At 43.0% G+C, this 8,552-nt stretch overlaps 2 pseudogenes; both read left to right on the forward strand.

Annotated features, from left to right (window-relative positions):
- Positions 1–6,831: 6,831 nt before the first annotated feature.
- On the forward strand, positions 6,832–6,940 carry LOC135568245 (5S ribosomal RNA; annotated as a pseudogene).
- Positions 6,941–7,200: 260 nt separating this feature from the next.
- On the forward strand, positions 7,201–7,319 carry LOC135568246 (5S ribosomal RNA; annotated as a pseudogene).
- Positions 7,320–8,552: the final 1,233 nt, after the last annotated feature.

Below are 8,552 nucleotides of genomic sequence, written 5' to 3' on the forward strand. Positions count from 1 at the left end.
GGGCTGAAGTTAATATAGAGAAGACGGAAATTATGTTTTCTGGGGATATCAATGCAAATAAGTGTGAGATTCCATTTAAGGTAGCTATGAAGGTGCTGGGAGTAAATATTGGTGTAGAGGAGAAAGAGGCAAGGGATATAACTTGGACGGGGATTCTCAATAAAATCAAGCTAACTTTGAATTTCTGGAAAAATAGAAAATTAAAGTTAAAAGGTAAAGTAATTGTATGTAAATGCTTTGGTATCATCTAAACTTGTGTAAATTTTGGGAGTTCTAGACATGCCAGAGTGGGTTATAAATTAATTGAATAATGTGGTGTCTAATTTTATATGGGATGGTAAAGGTGTTAGAATTGCGCAGAAAACATTGATAGCAGACTATGATGATGGAGGTTTAAAACTTGTAGATTTTGACATTAAAAGAAAAGAAAAGCTATTTGGATAAAAACAGTAAAGAAATATTTGTATGACAGTTTAGATTATGGCTGGAAACATTTTTTCAAAGTCTATTTGGATGAGAGTGGTGGATGTGAAGATAATGGTTTGTTGATGGGTCTTAAAAGGAAAATGTGGGAAAAGGTACCAGATTTTTATAAAGAAGTGCTAAATGCATGGGCAGAGTTGTTGCCTGATGTGTATTATGAGTGTGGGCATATTGACCTAATTATGAATCATCCTGTTTTTCTGAATGAGAAAATTAAGTACGAAGAAAAGGTGTTATATAGTGAAGTATTTATGAGTGCAGGTCTTAGACAGATAAAAGACTACACATATGAGGTAATTCCAGGTTTTTTCCTGAAGAAGCTATTGTTGACACCATCCATGAATGGGATGTAGAGGTGGGTAGGGGAACAGTGAAGAATATGTACGAGAAGATAAAAGAAAGTATACCAAACACATGGGTGGATTTAATAAATAGTGAAGTTGTTAGAGAAGATGTCTTTGTCTTTCCTAATTTGTTTCTATGTGGTGAGAAAATTTACTGCATTTGTTTGTGGAATGTTAGGAGTTAAAATATTTATTTTGTAATGTAAAGGGAATGATACATAGAAACTGGAAGGGTGATATTTTGAAAAAATATGTGTGGAATGAATTGGTGTTATTTGGCGTGGCTGGTAAATTTGAGGGTGTTAATGTTGTTTTGTTGAATGTTGCTTTGAGTTTTGTGAGGTATGCTATTTTTTGTAGGAGGAATTATGCTTTTTCTTGAGGGGAAGAGGGAAAGGGTGTGGGATATTTTTGTAGTATTGTTTAAGAAGCATATGGATATGTTTCATTGTTATGGAAGGGAATGTTTTGATGAAGCTTTTGTGGAGGTGAGTGGGTTGATTTCAAGGGTGGATGGTGGAAGAATTACTTATCATTTTTGAAAGTATTGGTATGTTAATTTCCTTTTGGTTTTTATAGTTGTTCGGGAGTTGATTTCAACATGCCTGTTTTGTGAGATTAGAATTTATGTTACGTTTTTATTAGTATTTGTTGTATTTTATTTATTTGAGTTCTTTGATTTGATAGGGGGTGAATTGTTCACCTGCCTATGTTAGTCTCGGTTTTTGTGTATTGTACATTTTATAAAATATTGTAATTGAAACTTTTTTTTATGTAAAAAAAAAAAAAAAAAAGTATGCCTGATCTCGTCTGATCTCGGAAGCTAAGCAGGGTCGGGCCTGGTTAGTACTTGGATGGGAGACTGCCTGGGAATACCAGGCGCTATAATATTTTTGTCCACTAGGGGGTGCTATTGCATCATTTCATCAGCATCACTACCTTGTGGAATTTCAACTCTTTGTCCGTTTTTTCCCACAAGGCTGAAATATGAGACCGCCTGGGAATACCAGGTGCTGTAAGCTTTTGTCAACTCTTTGTCCGTTTTTTCCCACAAGGCTGAAATATGTGCCCTCGCTTTGAAATAAGTAAGCAAGGTTAGTTTGTATTTCATCCAACAATCTGTGCTACACATTATGGCTACAGTATATGCAATTTCTTCCAGTTTTTGAGGGACACAAAGATGCTTATCTAAATGGTGAAAATGCAACAGCTGTTAATCAGACTCACTTTGACTTTATATAGTGCACCAAGAGATACGACCACACTGGCCTGACCACGCCCATTTTTTGGGATTGAGGAAGTGTTTGGAGGGAGTTGGTTGTTGAGTTGGAGAAATACATTTGTTTGCTGTTTTGAAGTAAATCTTTTTTTTTGGTTGGTGATTTTTGTTAAACAATTCTTATTGAAGAATTCTCCCCTAGCAGCTTGCGCTGTTAGGGGAAAGGTCTTTTCATTTCCTTAAAGGAAGTTTGAAAGACCAAACGGACTTGTAAAGAAGCATGAATGTGAGTAGGAGATTGGTTTCTGATTCAGACCGAAGAGTGGACGATATGGCTTCGACTACTGGGAAGAATTCGAAAGGGGAAATGAAGACTGACAGAGGTGCTGCAGGAGAAAAGATGGATGAGCAACGGGCTGTTCCCCGGGTGTTTGAAAGAAGTTTAACAGTGGCGGTGGAGATCATTGGGGAGGACAAGATAACGATGATGGAGCTTCTACGGGGGATCAATGAGGTATGCGGTTTGGTGATGGGGTGTCGTTTTAAAACGAAGAATAAATATGAGATAACAATGAGTCATGCAAAAGGGAAGGAGAGACTTATGGATGGATTTAAAATTAAAGACTCATGTGTAATGGCGAAGGATTTGTCACATGATGAACTGGTGGTGTCCTTTCTGAATTTACCGACATATATCTCGGATATAATAAATAAATTGACTCGATGGGGAGTCACAGCAGTGTCTACAATCAAGAGGAGAATGTGGCCTGGAACGGAAATTGCAGACGGTACGCGTTTCTGTAAGGTACGATTTACAAACAATGTCCAATCGTTGCCATATTCGACGAAGTTTGAGACTCTGGAGGGGGCTGAATATTTCAGGGTTATACATGACAGGCAGGTGAAAGTGTGTAGGCTTTGTATTCAGCCTGGTCATGTAGTACGTGATTGCCCTGACTTTAGGTGTTACAAATGTATGGAGCAGGGGCATTATGCACGGGAGTGTCCTGAGAGAAGAAGGAGATGTGAAGAATGTGAATCATTTAACTGTATATGTGGTGAAAGGGTGGGTGAAGAGCTTGAGATAATGAATGAGAGTGGCTCAGTAGATGAGGAAGAGTGTGAGGAGGAAAGTGAGCTGGGAGAGGAGAATGATATGGAGGGGATCAGTGGGATACATGAAGGGGTGAGAAATCGTAGCAAGTCTGCAGAGATGGGGGTGACGGAGCTGGGATCCAGTATGGACAGTGCGGTAGAATGGTTAAATTCATCAGAGGGTGTGGAGGGAGAAGATGCGAGATGTGGAAGAGCTCAGATGGATTTACAGAAAGCTGAGTGTGGCAAGGACCCATGCACAGAGCCTATAATGGAGGAAGTACAACCTGACGGGACTATTCAGAATGTCAAGCCTATTGAAGATCCTCGTGGAGAGGGGGGCTCCTCTAGGGAGGTGGATACTGCAAGAGATGACTCTCGCAAACGTAAAGAGTCTGAAGAAGAGCTGATGGAGGAAGAGAGGGAGAACATACAATCTCTGCGGAGGGATAGTAAAAAGAACATGATAATCAAGAGGAAAAAGAAGATAAAAGATCAATCATGATGGACTCGATTCATCCCCTCTTTATAGTCATAATGTTGAGAGTTGTATCTATTAACACCAATGGACTTCGTAGCAAAGAAAAGCTAGAGCTGGTGTTGGAAGCCTTCTCTGCGGATATATTATGTCTTCAGGAGACCCATTGGACTGAGCCGTATATGGAGAATGTAAGGCAGAGATGGAATGGACTAATGTACGTGAGTAATGGTACTGTGCGGGCATGTGGGGTAGCTATTTTGGTAAAACATGATGTTGTGTCTAATTTAAATTTGTTATGTGCTGACACTGTGGGTCGAATGGTGGGAGTGGGTTTCACTTATCAAGATGTGGAGTACTCGTTGTACAATGTCTATGCTCCTAATAATGAAATTGAGAGGAGGGTTATGTTTATGTCCATGGGAGGATTATGTGGGAAGAACTGTTTGCTTGTTGGGGATTTTAATGTATGGATGGATAGGCTAGATGCCTCAAGTAGCGCACATTTTAGCTCTGACTCATCTCGGGGAGCGCTATTAAGGCTAATGCGGGATGAGGATTGGGTGGATATATGGAGGAGAGGAATCCAGATAAGCGGGTGTTCTCTCGAAGACAAGTGGTGAGGGGTGAGCTCAAGCAGTCACGTATAGATTTGTGTCTCGCTCATAGAGAGGTTGCGCACTTGGTTGTGGGGGTAAAGTATTCACACACATTTTTTAGTGACCATGATGCTCTGCTTTTCAGGCTGGGTGCATCAGGGGAGGGGAGGGGGGGTGGTTTGTGGTGTCTTAATGCCAGTATGTTGAAGGATGAGGAGTTTAGGGCTGCAGTGAAAGAGTGTTAATGACGCCGTGTCAGATCCTCTATTTGAGTCTGATGTGAGTGTGTGGTGGGAAGGATTAAAAGGGGAGTTCAAGCGGCTGGCAATATCTAGTGCAAGAAGGGCAAATGTGATAAGGAGGAGGGAGGAGGGGATTCTTAAATCTCGCCTGTTATTGGAGTTAGAAAGGGTAGAAAACTGCCCAGGCTATGATGTGACAGAGTACCTGAGGGTGAGGGAGGAGTTGAGGGTCGTAGAGAGGCACAGGTGTATGGGGGCAGTGGTGAGGAGTAGAGCACAGTATGTGGTGGAGGGGGAGAGAAATACTGCTTTTTTCCTGGGGTTAGAAAGGAGGAAGCAGGAAAAGAGTTTTCTAACTGAGCTGTTAAATGAGAGGGGGGAGAGGGTGACAGATCTGGAAGGAATTTTGAATACAGTGCATTATTTTTATAAGGGATTATTTACGTCGGTGGGGTAGATGAAGTGTGTATGAGAAGAGTGCTAGAAGCAGTGGAGGCTAGGGTGTCGACTGAGGATGTAGAGATGTGTGATGCTGATTTTACATTGGCGGAGGTTAAAGCAGCCATATTGGGCCTGAACTTGAATAAGAGCCCGGGTTCAGATGGTCTTACTGCAGAGTTTTACCGTGAGTTTAGTGACATACTGGCCCCACTAATGCTGCGTGTGTATGTGTGTATGGAGGAGAAGAGGGTAGTCCCTGAATCTTTAGCTATGGGTGTGTTGACTGTGTTATACAAAGGGAAGGGGAGCAGACTGAAATTAGAGAACTACAGACCAATAACCCTTTTGAACTCCGACAATAAGGTGCTTGCTAAGATAATGGCTAATAGGTTGAATAAGGTGATGGGAAGCATCATAGCACCTACTCAGGCCTATGGAGTTCCGGGGCGGGATGTAGTGGACACCCTCTGCACTATCCGGGATGTGGTGAAGCAGATGGGGGAGGTGGGTGGGGCGGTGCTCTGCCTAGATCTGAATAAAGCCTTTGATCGGGTGGAGCATCGGTTCCTGTTAGAGGCCTTGGCAAGATTTGGGTTCGGGCCTCGTCTTAAAGGATGGGTGAAGCTATTGTATGGGTCAGCGTGCAGTGTCGTGAAATGTAATGGTGTGCTAACTGATCCTTTCCCCTGGGCAGGTCTGTTAGGCAGGGTTGTCCATTGTCTGCACTGCTATACAGCATCTCAGTAGAGCCTTTAGCGGCATTTGTAAAGCGGAATAGAGGAGTGAATGGAGTGGACCTCCCGGGGGGAGGCGTCAGTGTACTGCATCATTATGCTGACGACACCACCTGTACTTTGCGGGATGGAGAGAGTGTGAATTGTCTGATGAAGTGTTTTGATGTGTATGGGAGAGCTTCTGGGGCTAAGGTGAATGTTGAAAAGTCTCAAATGTTATGTACTGATGAAACTGTTATGTCTACATGTAACATTCCTTTTAAGACTGTTAAGGGGCACGTGAGAATTTTGGGTGTGAATATTGGGGTAGATGAGCGGGAGGCGAGGGACTTAACTTGGACAGGGGTGATTAATAAAATAAAGACGACTCTGAATTACTGGAAACAAAGGAAATTAAAATTGAGGGGGAAAGTGGTTGTGGTGAATGCATTGTTAATGTCAAAATGTGTGTATACCTTAGGGGTTATGGACATGCCTGTATGGGTTCTGAAGGGAATTAATAATTTAGTGTCTGATTTCCTGTGGGGTGGGAAGGGGGTGAAGATTGCTCATGATGTAATGATAGCAGATTATGATAGGGGTGGTTTGAGATTAATAGAACTGGAGGTGAAGTTAAAAGCCATGAGGGTGAAGAGAGTACAACGGTTTTTGTATGGGGAGGAGGGTCAGGGGTGGAAGGAGTTTTTCAGGCATTGGTTGCATAAGAGTGGAGGTTGTGGAGATTATGGGTTGTTAATGTGTTTCAAGCCCAGCATGTATGCAGAGGTGCCTGAGTTTTATCAGGAGGTGTTCAGGGCATGGGCGGAGTTCTTACCGCAGGTAAGTTATGAGTGTGACTCTATTGGGGTGATTTTGAATATACCAGTTTTTCTGAACCCAATGCTGAAATCAGAGGGAAATATGCTGGAGAGTAAGGTAATAATGAAGGCGGGTATGATAAGACTGAGGGACTTTAGGTATGAGGTGGTGCCAGGGTTCCTGCCTGAGCAGGCGATCGTAGATACTGTCTGGGGTGTAGATGAGGATGTCAGGAAAGGGATGGTGTTGAGAATGTATGATAGGATAAAGGAGTGTGTTCCAGGGGAGTGGGTGAGGCTGTTGGACAATCATTTGAGTAATGGAGTCTTAGAGACCTTGCCTGAGATGCAGGTGAAATGTGGGGAGAATATGCAAGCCTTACCAAGAGACGGTTTCTCGCTTACGACAACACTGGCCTGAGTACGCCTGATCTTGGAAGCTAAGCAGGGTCGGGCCCGGTTAGTACTTGGATGGGAGACCGCCTAGGAATACCAGGTGTTGTAAGCTTTTTGTCACTGCCATGTGAAATTTCAACTCTTTGTCCGTTTTTTCCCACAAGGCTGAAATATGTGCCCTTGCTTTGAAATCAGTAAGCAAGGTTAGTTTGCATTTCATCCAACAATCTGTGCTACACATTATGGCTACAGTATATGCAATTTCTTCCACTTTTTGAGTGACACAAAGATGCTTATCTAAATGGTGAAAATGCAACAGCTGTTAATCAGACTCACTTTGACTTTATATAGTGCACCAAGAGATGATTTCTCGCTTACGACCACAGCGGCCTGAGTATGCCTGATCTCATCTAATCTCGGAAGCTAAGCAGCGTCGGAACTGGTTAGTACTTGGATGGGAGACCGCCTGGGAATACCAGGTGCTGTAAGCTTTTTGTCAATTCTTTGTCCGTATTTTCCCACAAGGCTGAAATATGTGCCCTCGATTTGAAATAAGTAAGCAAGGTTAGTTTGTATTTTATCCAACAATCTGTGCTACAAATTATGGCTACAGTATATGCAATTTCTTCCACTTTTTGAGTGACACAAAGATGCTTATCTAAATGGTGAAAATGCAACAGCTGTTAATCAGACTCACTTTGACATTATATAGTGCACCAAGAGACGGTTTCTCGCTTACGACCACACCGGCCTGAGTACTCCTGATCTTGGAAGCTAAGCAGGGTCTCGCCTTTGTACATTTGGGAAACCCAGCCTAAAACCCCAAACAGCAAACAATATAGGAAAAACTCCCTAGAAAGGCCAAAACCTAGGAAGAAACCTAGAGAGGAACCAGGCAAGTCCTCTTCTGGCTGTGATTATAACAGAACATGACCAAGATGTTCAAATGTTCATAAATGACCAGCAAATAATAAGGCAGAACAGTTGAAACTGGAGCAGCAGCACAGTCAGGTGGACTGGGGACAGCAGGAGTCATCATGTCAGGTAGTCCTGGGGCACGGTCCTTTGGCTCAGGTCCTCCGAGAGAGAGAGAAAGAAAGAGAGAACAAGAGCATATGTGGGGTGGCCAGTCCTCTTCTGGCTGTGCCGGGTGGAGATTATAACAGAACGTGGCCAAGATGTTCAAATGTTCATAAATGACCAGCATGGTTGAATAATAGTAAGGCAGAACTCAGCATGGCCAGGTTTGTCATCTCAGGTATGGGACATGGTCCTAGGGCCCAGGCCAGTTGAAACTGGAGCAGCAGCATGGCCAGGTGGACTGGGGAAGGAGTCATCATGTCAGGTAGTCCTGGGGCATGGTCCTAGGGCTCAGGTCCTCCGAGAGAGAGAAAGAAAGAGAGAAGGAGAGAATTAGAGAACCACACTTAGATTCACACAGGACACCGAATAGGACAGGAGAAGTACTCCAGATATGACCCTAGCCCCGACACATAAACTAATGCAGCATAAATACTGGAGGCTTAACCCCACCCACTTTGCCAAAGCACAGGGTCACCACTAGTTAGTACTTGGATGGGAGACCGCCTGGGAATACCAGGTGCTGTAAGCTTTTTGTCACTGCCATGTGAAATTTCAACTCTTTGTCCGTTTTTTCCCACAAGGCTGAAATATGTGCCCTTGCTTTGAAATCAGTAAGCAAGGTTAGTTTGTATTTCATCCAA

This window comes from Oncorhynchus nerka, unplaced genomic scaffold, assembly GCF_034236695.1.
Source record: "Oncorhynchus nerka isolate Pitt River unplaced genomic scaffold, Oner_Uvic_2.0 unplaced_scaffold_1653, whole genome shotgun sequence".
NCBI classification, from domain to species: domain Eukaryota; kingdom Metazoa; phylum Chordata; class Actinopteri; order Salmoniformes; family Salmonidae; genus Oncorhynchus; species Oncorhynchus nerka.